Raw genomic sequence first — 8,927 nt, forward strand, 5'->3', positions numbered from 1 at the left:
ATGTTATATTTTTATTTGTAGAAAACTCGTGTGGGAGCCTCTAATGATTAAAAAAATAGATATGTTGTTATTGAGGACCTTGTTTCAAAAAATATATATCTCCTGAAGCATTTACCAGGGGTAACTAATAAAAAGCTTAGGACCAAAAGTGATTTTAAAAACCAATCACATTCCAATAAAAAAAAAAGTTAGCTTGACTTTTAAAAATTGGAAGACGAAACAAATTGAAATTTATCACTAATACATAACTTTGAAAATGATTAAGTAGACACAAATTTCAAATTATTATGTTGTTGTTTCGGATTTAACTGTAAAGGTCTAATGATGAAATTTAGGGTGGAGAGAAGGAATAAAGAAAGAGAATGGCGATGGAGATGGAGGCTGGCGAAAGATAGAATTGATTAATATGAAAGTTTGAATTAGGAATGATTTTATCATGAAGATAACTAGTTTTACGGGATATATTTATCTAATATTTTTTTCAATAATATATGGTCTAAAATATATTTTTTATCTCACGTTCTTTCCTTTTTTTTTTTTTTGTTTGTTAGGATAGTCAAGTTAAAATTTTAATATGAATTTGGACCTCAACTTTGATGATCCACCATTTTATTTTTTGTGTTCTTCTTTCTAGTTCTTTTTGTGAAAAATAAAAAGTTATCATTATATGTGTCTTGAATGATTAATCTACTATTTAGAAAATAATACTTTTTATTTGTGTACAAATTTTATAAAATACATTTAACAGTTTTTAATATGATTTTGTCTTGGTCACGAGATTCATTCAGCCACCTTTGTTTAAAGATTTCAAATTTTAAAAAATTGTTTTCATCATAGTATCATATATGAAATTCATGACACTGTGACAAAATTTATAATTTTTCAGAATCAAGGGAATATTCTGAATTTTTCACTTGTTTAATTTGAAATTCATACTAAAATTATGGTGCTTCTACATTTAAAAAAAAAAAGAGGCTACTTTTCAACAAATTTTCAAACGTCAATTGTTAAAATGCATATCCAGTATTATTTAGGTACGTAATTGTAAAGATGACAACAAATTATTTCAACGAAAATGGCAGTTATGTATATGTGATATATCAAAATTGTATAAATAATATATAATCATGTATGTATGGTGTGTATAGATATGTAATAGTGACGTATATACCTCTCCATATACATTATTTATACAATATTTATACACTCACAAAGTTGTTGTTTTCTCCCGATCCTAACCAATTCAAATCTCTTCTAAACAGTTCCAAATTTTAGATACGAGTTTCTCTCATTGTTTCAAGTCTTTTGATATGTCATTCACTTGAAACGATTCAAATTTGTGACATGTCAAATTTCAAAATTTGATCTTCGAAGTTCATCAATACCGAATTGTTTCATTTTTCTTTCTCATACTTCAACTATCCTTGTCTTACTTTCCACATCTTGTCTTCCACCTCGTCCCGAACCACATTTTCCAACACTACAACCCAAACTTGCAATTCTCAGAAACAAGGCCAGGCCCATTTACGATGTCGATCCAGTTTCTCCCTCAGTTCAGGCCCAAAAGACTCATTTTTATCCTTCATCTAATTATACGTTTTCCTCTTCTTCTTTTTTCCCATTAAAAAACAGAAGAAAAAAAGGCCTATATACATATAAGTAGATTGGTCCCTTGAGTAGGATTCTGTGGGATATCTATTAGAACTTCTTTATAATATAATTAACTTTTTTGCGTCAGATTATACTTCAAATTCATGAAGAAAAAAAAAAGAGCAAAATAAAATAAACCGGATCTTTGAATTTCTAAGGAACATATTACTTGCAACTTGCTAATTTATTTATTTTAAAAAATTACAAGTTGATTTGATCTTTAATGACCGACAAAAGATGCACATAAAATTAGATTAGTCAACTTTTTTTCTCTCTCTCACTAAAGATTAATATTTTTAAAAAATGGCAAAAAAAAAAAAAGAAAAGGAAAATGAACAAAATCAATAGATTCTCAAGAACCAAATTCTTTCTTCAAGATATTTTTGTTCCTTTCAAAATGGTATATTTAGGGAATAAAACATTATTTTTTAAATTTTTTTATTTGGGATGAAAAAGACATTTTTTTAAATTTCATATAATGAGAAGGGAATTATATTCTTTTAAGATAGATTTGGGTACGGGACCATATGGCCTTTGGAGTATTAAAATTGATTTGTTTTCAATAACATATTACTAATTATAATTACTGTTATTATACCAAGTGACGCTGCGTTATTCTCAAGAATAATCTTCTTTAATGATCAACTTTTTAATGAGAATTTGAATTATAATTATGTATAATGTAGAGGAAGACACTTAATTACTAACACGAGTAATTTTAGAACTAATTAATGTTATAAGACAAAATAAGATAAAGGAGATAAATTAAATTAAAGAAATGTTACTGTATTAATTATTTATTATATGACGGCTGATAAGTGATAAGAATAATTGTACATATAGTATCTTATGATATATAAGCACGTGAAACTTTTTTGATATATATTTGCAAATTGTATGCAAATCAAATCACATTTCAACTTTGATTGGTTTGTGAGATCTTGTGATAGAAGCAATAGGGATTTAAACAAATCTAGGGACGTGCACGCTTCACAAAATCATGATAAAATCAAATCCTTTTATTATTATCATGTTCCAAAACAAGGACTTCTCTAGTTATTGGTCAATAGAATATTCATGTAACTTCCATTTTCATAAAAGTCCATCGAGTCAATTAAACAGATGATTTTTTATATGAGATATTAATAAATTTCATATTATTTGTATTTGATCAAACTTATCACACTAAGTTATTTAATATGATTTATATTTCTTATGTAAATTACATATTATTATAATGGAGCAAAGAGTAGCGATTGCGGATTCTTGCAAATAATAATAATAATAATAACGTAACTGTTCAATTGGACTATGATTGCCAACTAGGTTTTGACATGAATATTAATTTTCCAGCTCATACTTTTTTGTTGTTATTAGTATTTTTTCTATTTTTTCATAATTAACTTTTCATTGGTATGATATCTCAGTCAAAAAATGTACTTTCCGACAGCTTGCTTCGTGTTGGTGGAAGAGTGACTAACCTATGATTTTGGATTATCTTTTTCTAATAATAATATTACACTTTTTTATCACTCGCTACTAATCTAAGTCCAGCCTTTTTATTTTTGTTTTTTTTTCAGTGGGGTTCACACGTATTTTAATTTTTTTTTATTTTTCAAAAAAGTTTTGTAAAGTATCATTATATTTTGTTGAGTTTTAATGATCAACAAACGATGTGATGACATTGTGGTGAGCTGGCTATACAGTCATGCTCTATAAGTTCTTCGATAGAATTGTCACATAAGCGCATTTGAATTAAAAGTAACTTTTAATAATAATGAATATAATCAATATAATTTCACAAGTGAGATATAGAGAGAGGGTGATGTGTATGCAGTCTTATTTCTATCTTGTGAGGATAAAAACGTTTGTTTTTTATAGATGTTTAGCTCAATTAAAGTATAATAAAATTAGGTAGAAGTAATAATAAAACCAGAGAACATTAATGTATTGTGTGGGTGATGCAATTCTGATAAAAGGTATTGAATATTGCTCGGCTACCTACTAACCTTCTGTCATAATCGTCAGCCTCCATATCTATCCATATATGGCTATATCCTTGGAAATTAAGTTGCAAGTATAGTATGTCTAGTCTAATCATATGATTTTCGATCCATATTTCTTCGGCATACCTCTATTTCCAACCCCTCGTTGTGTTTATCCCCTAATTGTTGCTACTAACGCTGGTTTATACATTACATTAGTTATTTTCTTGTAGATGACACATGCATTGAGAGAATTTTGAGAGCAAAACTAATTAGAAATAATCATATGAGTTAGTTAGAAAGATCAATCTAAAGAACCAATGCCGTTCATGTTTGAAGTTATTTTCAATTCCTCAATTGGTCAAAGTTAGTTTAGTAGATATTTTGAGTTGTAACCTAATTCACTCGTTCAAGAAGTACTTTAATTTGTAGGTATTTTTTTCCTTTAAATTAGGCAAAAATCATTACTAAAAACAATGTAAAATTGATGGATAGGGTTGATCCAATATTTTTTTCCTTTTAATTAGGTGAAATTATTACTAAAAATATTGTATAAACCGACGGATAGGGTTGATCCATTTTTTTTCTTTTAATTTGGTGAAATCAGTGCTAAAAATATTGTAAAAACCGCCGAATAGTGTTGATCCAAAAAATCCAAGGAAAACCCCACCCGTTCGGTCATTTTTTAAAAAAGAAATTAATAAATAAATAAAAATATATAATTCTTAGTAGTGATTTAAATTAGAAGTGTTACAATGTATAATCGAGTGATTGTATGTGTTAAATGGGTAAATGAAGTCCCATAGTTAGGTACTTTGGCATCATAATTTAATTAGGCTCGAAAAGCCACTCAAAGGCATCAGTGGAATTTCGTTGATTCTAAAGGCTACTTATGATTAACAATAGTAATTATTATAATAATAATTAAAGAAAATCTGTTGGTAGTTTGAAAAATGGAAGCATGCTATTATGATGGCTAAAAGCTAAAAATATCAGTGCTGTCAGTTTATCTTGAAAAAATCTAAAGAAAAAAGAAAATATATTTACAAATAATTAAAGAAAATAAGAAGGGTGGGGGGTTGATGGAAATTTTTAATATTATCTTTGTGAAGAAGGGAATTAATGAGAGTAGTGGAGCATAGGGAATGAATCAAATGTAATAAAAATTCTTTTATGTATATGATTAGAGAATATATAATTGGTCAATTTGGCCATAATGCATGTGTTATTTTAATCATTTAATTAGGAACTAGATACCTTTAGTCTAACTATATTTTGGAATCATCTTAGAGTTATATATCAAGATTCGAACTAATTATACATATTAAATATGATTTAGTTAAAATCAAGTACATGATTTTCTTTAAAATGTGAAATATTAATATTAAAAACTAGAAATTAGTACAAAAAGTGTAGGTGCTTCAAGAGTACAATATAAATCCTAAGTTGAGTCAAATTGTTATAAGTAGTAATAATAACTTTAATTTCCTAACAAAATGATAATGATTGTATGTCGTCTTCGTTTACCTTTCTCGTTCAATTTTACTAAATCCATTTTAATATATTAAAGAGATCAAAATAATATTTTTATCTCGCGCTATATTTTACCTACATGGATGTCTTTCTTTCCTTGCAAAGCGAACCTAGTCAAGCTACGAAAGGATAAAGGAGAAAGGAATAAAACCTTCCTCGCGCACATATAAATCATTTTTAGCAAAGTCACTCCTTTCCAACCTCTCCTAGACTCCTACAATATTAATTTCGGTAAAGAGGATGAAGCAAATACATTGACTATTCTGATTGAGCATGGACCGAGAAAAAGCAGCAATTAAAGAAAAACTAAAAAATATTGTCGAAAAAGGACGACTCTTAATATTAAATACTTAAGTATTTTATTTATTATATTCTTTGAAAAAAATACAAAAAATCATTAGAAAAAAAATAAGAGTAAACATAAGAAATAGAAATTGTAAAGGAACTATAATAAACAGCACATATTATTCTTAGGGGTACGTATCTCATATCTATATTAGATTTGGAAATTCTGTGAATTAAGTTACTATAAGACTTGGCATTTCATGAGCCTTCACCCTAAAATTATGGCTGTAAATGTGTGTGGGAGAGAGAGAAAACGAACAAAAAAAAAGTGGGGGATAAAAAAGCTAATTTGGTAGGGACTAGTCGAATAATAAATATCATTCATCTCTAACTTTAAGGTTATGAATTAGAAATTAAATTATTATTTTTAATTAAAAGGTATATATTTTATCTTTTGAAAACACGAAGGTATTGTTTTTTGATACATTGATAAACTTTCTCCCAAATATTGCGGTATGTAAATTTATCATTGATTGTGTCTTCTTATATTTCAAAAATCTTCTTCATATTTATGACTTTGCTTTAATTTATCATAAAGTATGTATATTAATATATTTCTTTTTAGTTATGGATAATCTTTACCTTATTATCTTCGAAGAGATATATGTATGAAGTTGTATAAATGTATATATATATATATCATCTTCGTTTACAAATTTGACAACAAAATAATAATTTGTATAATACTTTATTAGATATTAAAATAAAACATACTAACATATAATATAAATAAGGCTGCGAGTGTACACATTTTTAAAAAGGATCAACTTACAAGTAACATGGGGTGTTAGTTATTAATTCATAAACAATATCAATTATACAAAAAAAAAAAACATATTATTGTACAGGTTTTTAAGATATTTTTAATGTACTTAAAAAGGTCATGTAAAAATTGTTGCGCAGAGCATAATGAAGCCTTCCAAAAGCCAAAGGTGCACTAAGCATTAAGGGAAAATTTGAAAGAGACATTAGCATCATTGATAATTATTAGTGGAGTAAAAATAAAAATAAAAAATAGGTATGATCTCTCAGTTTACAATATATATCTCCAATAATTATGTTCTAAGAACTTGGGTAATTGCACTTTGATGAACATGGTTTTGCAATAAAGAGATATCCACATAAGTCACTATAAAATACCTTAATTAAAGATAAAGCTAAAAGTTGCCTAAGCACAAACAAACAAATGTAATCTATACTTTTTTAGACTCTTCCCAACTTAATTACTTTTTCTTTCTTTTTATAATTTTCCTTTTGCAATCTTTATAGTACCTAATATCAGATATATAAACAGAAAAATACTTATTCGTATCATGTGTTTATATTCAGTTAATAAATTAAAAATACATATATTACATTTATTAGTTTCATATAAATATCTAATACGAGTAAATTCATAAAACTTAATCATTAAACATCTTAATCAAATGAAAGAATAAATAGTGATAATTTATACCTTTAGGTTGCAAATTGTTTATTGTTCTTTTACCAAAATAGAAAGAGGGCTCGACAAGTAATGGCAATTAGTTTGTACCAAAATGTTGTATAGATGGAACTACAGCCACACACCACGTGTAGCTGACCCACCTCCCACTTTGGGTTCACACACTAACACAAAGATGCTCCTCTAAGGAAAATGGAAACATAACAACATTAGCTACCCCACTTTTACTATATATATAAAATTTTAAATTAGAAAGGTTTTCAAATTTTGTGATTTTAAATTATAAATGTATTAAATATATTAAAATGTTATTTAATTTTATGAACTTAAAAATGATATGTCAAACATTAAAATTAAAAAGTTGACAAAAAAAGCCGTCTATCTTAAAATAAACTAAAAGAAAATGAAACAAATAAATTAAGATAGAATAAAAAATGAAAAGAGGATTTAGTTCCTTTTTAGTTAGTATTTATATATAATTTAATAATATCTAAAGTATAATAGTTGAAAAGTATTGAAATATAATTTGCGATCATAAAACTCATTACTATCTCATAGAAGTACTGAAATCATACCCTATTACGTGAAATTGCTACTTTCTTTATAATATTATCACACAACTATCCAATGCAAACTTGTAATAGTCATAAAACACATCACTATCTCATAGAAAATATTGAAATCATACCATATTACGTGAAATTGCTATTTTATGTAAAATATTATCACACAACTATCGGCTTATAAGACCAACTCGAAACGATGAAAAAAAAAAGAGAGTTTTGAGATTAAATTTGTGGGTGGGGGGGTGGGGTGGGGTGGGGAGAGGTTCTTAAAAGGGAGAGTGAGTGGGGGAGGTGGCACAAGTGGATGGAGCATTTTGGGCCGAAGGGTCATGATTAGTGGGCCCAGGTGAATCATCGCCAGGCAAAACTACTCAAAAAGTGAAATTTGGGCCCAGTAGCGTCTCCGTTTTTGCTTCTTAAAACTACCTGTGGGCCCAATTCAGCTACTAGTTGTGGGCCCAATTTAGCATTTAACTGAAACAATCAATTTTTTTTTTAATTTAGTTATAATGTGGCAGTTTTTTCAGTTAAAGAGACTTATGAACTATCTCTACTGTACCCATTACATGCCAAGTAACCAAATTATTCTTCCCCATTAATTATGGAATTTTGAAGATAATAATTTATTTATTTAATTTAATAAAATAATATTAAGAATAAATCCTATATTGAGATCAAGATCAGATTTTATACTCATGAGAATCAAGTTAGATTCTACCTAGATTCTAATAATTAATTCATCCAAATTAGATGGGCAGAAATAATTCTAACCATTTTAGTAATGGGTATTCTTGTAATATCCATAAAAAGCAATTTATTTTTTTATTTTTGAAAAAGGGCAGAATCGACTTTAATTACCCAATAGGAAAAAGAGAGACTTCTTTAATGTGATAGAGAAGTGAGCAATTTATTCACGTACGATTTTTATGAACCTTTTTCTTAACATTTAAGGTAGCTCCACATTGATCTTTGAAAAATCGAGATGTAATATGGTCCAGTAATTAGTTAATATCTATCATTTAAATATAAAATTTCGATGATATTATTTCTTCATATACATCATATTAACGAATTTACCCCACCTAAATTAAATGAAAAACTTAGCAATTCATCGATCGGTACTGTTCCACAAATAATTTGCCAACGAAGTGCTCTAATATATAGTTTCAAATTAGGAATGCTGGTGGTCGGTGTATAGGTGAGGAATATTTATACAATTATGGCCGAAAGTTCAGCAAATGTCAATAAATACATTAAGTAGTGTTGTTTGTATAATAATATTTCTGTCATTTCAATTTATTTGTTCGTTTTGAAAAGATATTTTTTTTTTAATTTTTAGTTGTAATTTCTTAGGTAACATGTTTGACCATAAAATTAGAGACTAATTTGATACATTTGACATAT

The sequence above is a fragment of the Solanum pennellii genome, chromosome 4, assembly GCF_001406875.1.
Source record: "Solanum pennellii chromosome 4, SPENNV200".
Lineage (NCBI taxonomy): Eukaryota > Viridiplantae > Streptophyta > Magnoliopsida > Solanales > Solanaceae > Solanum > Solanum pennellii.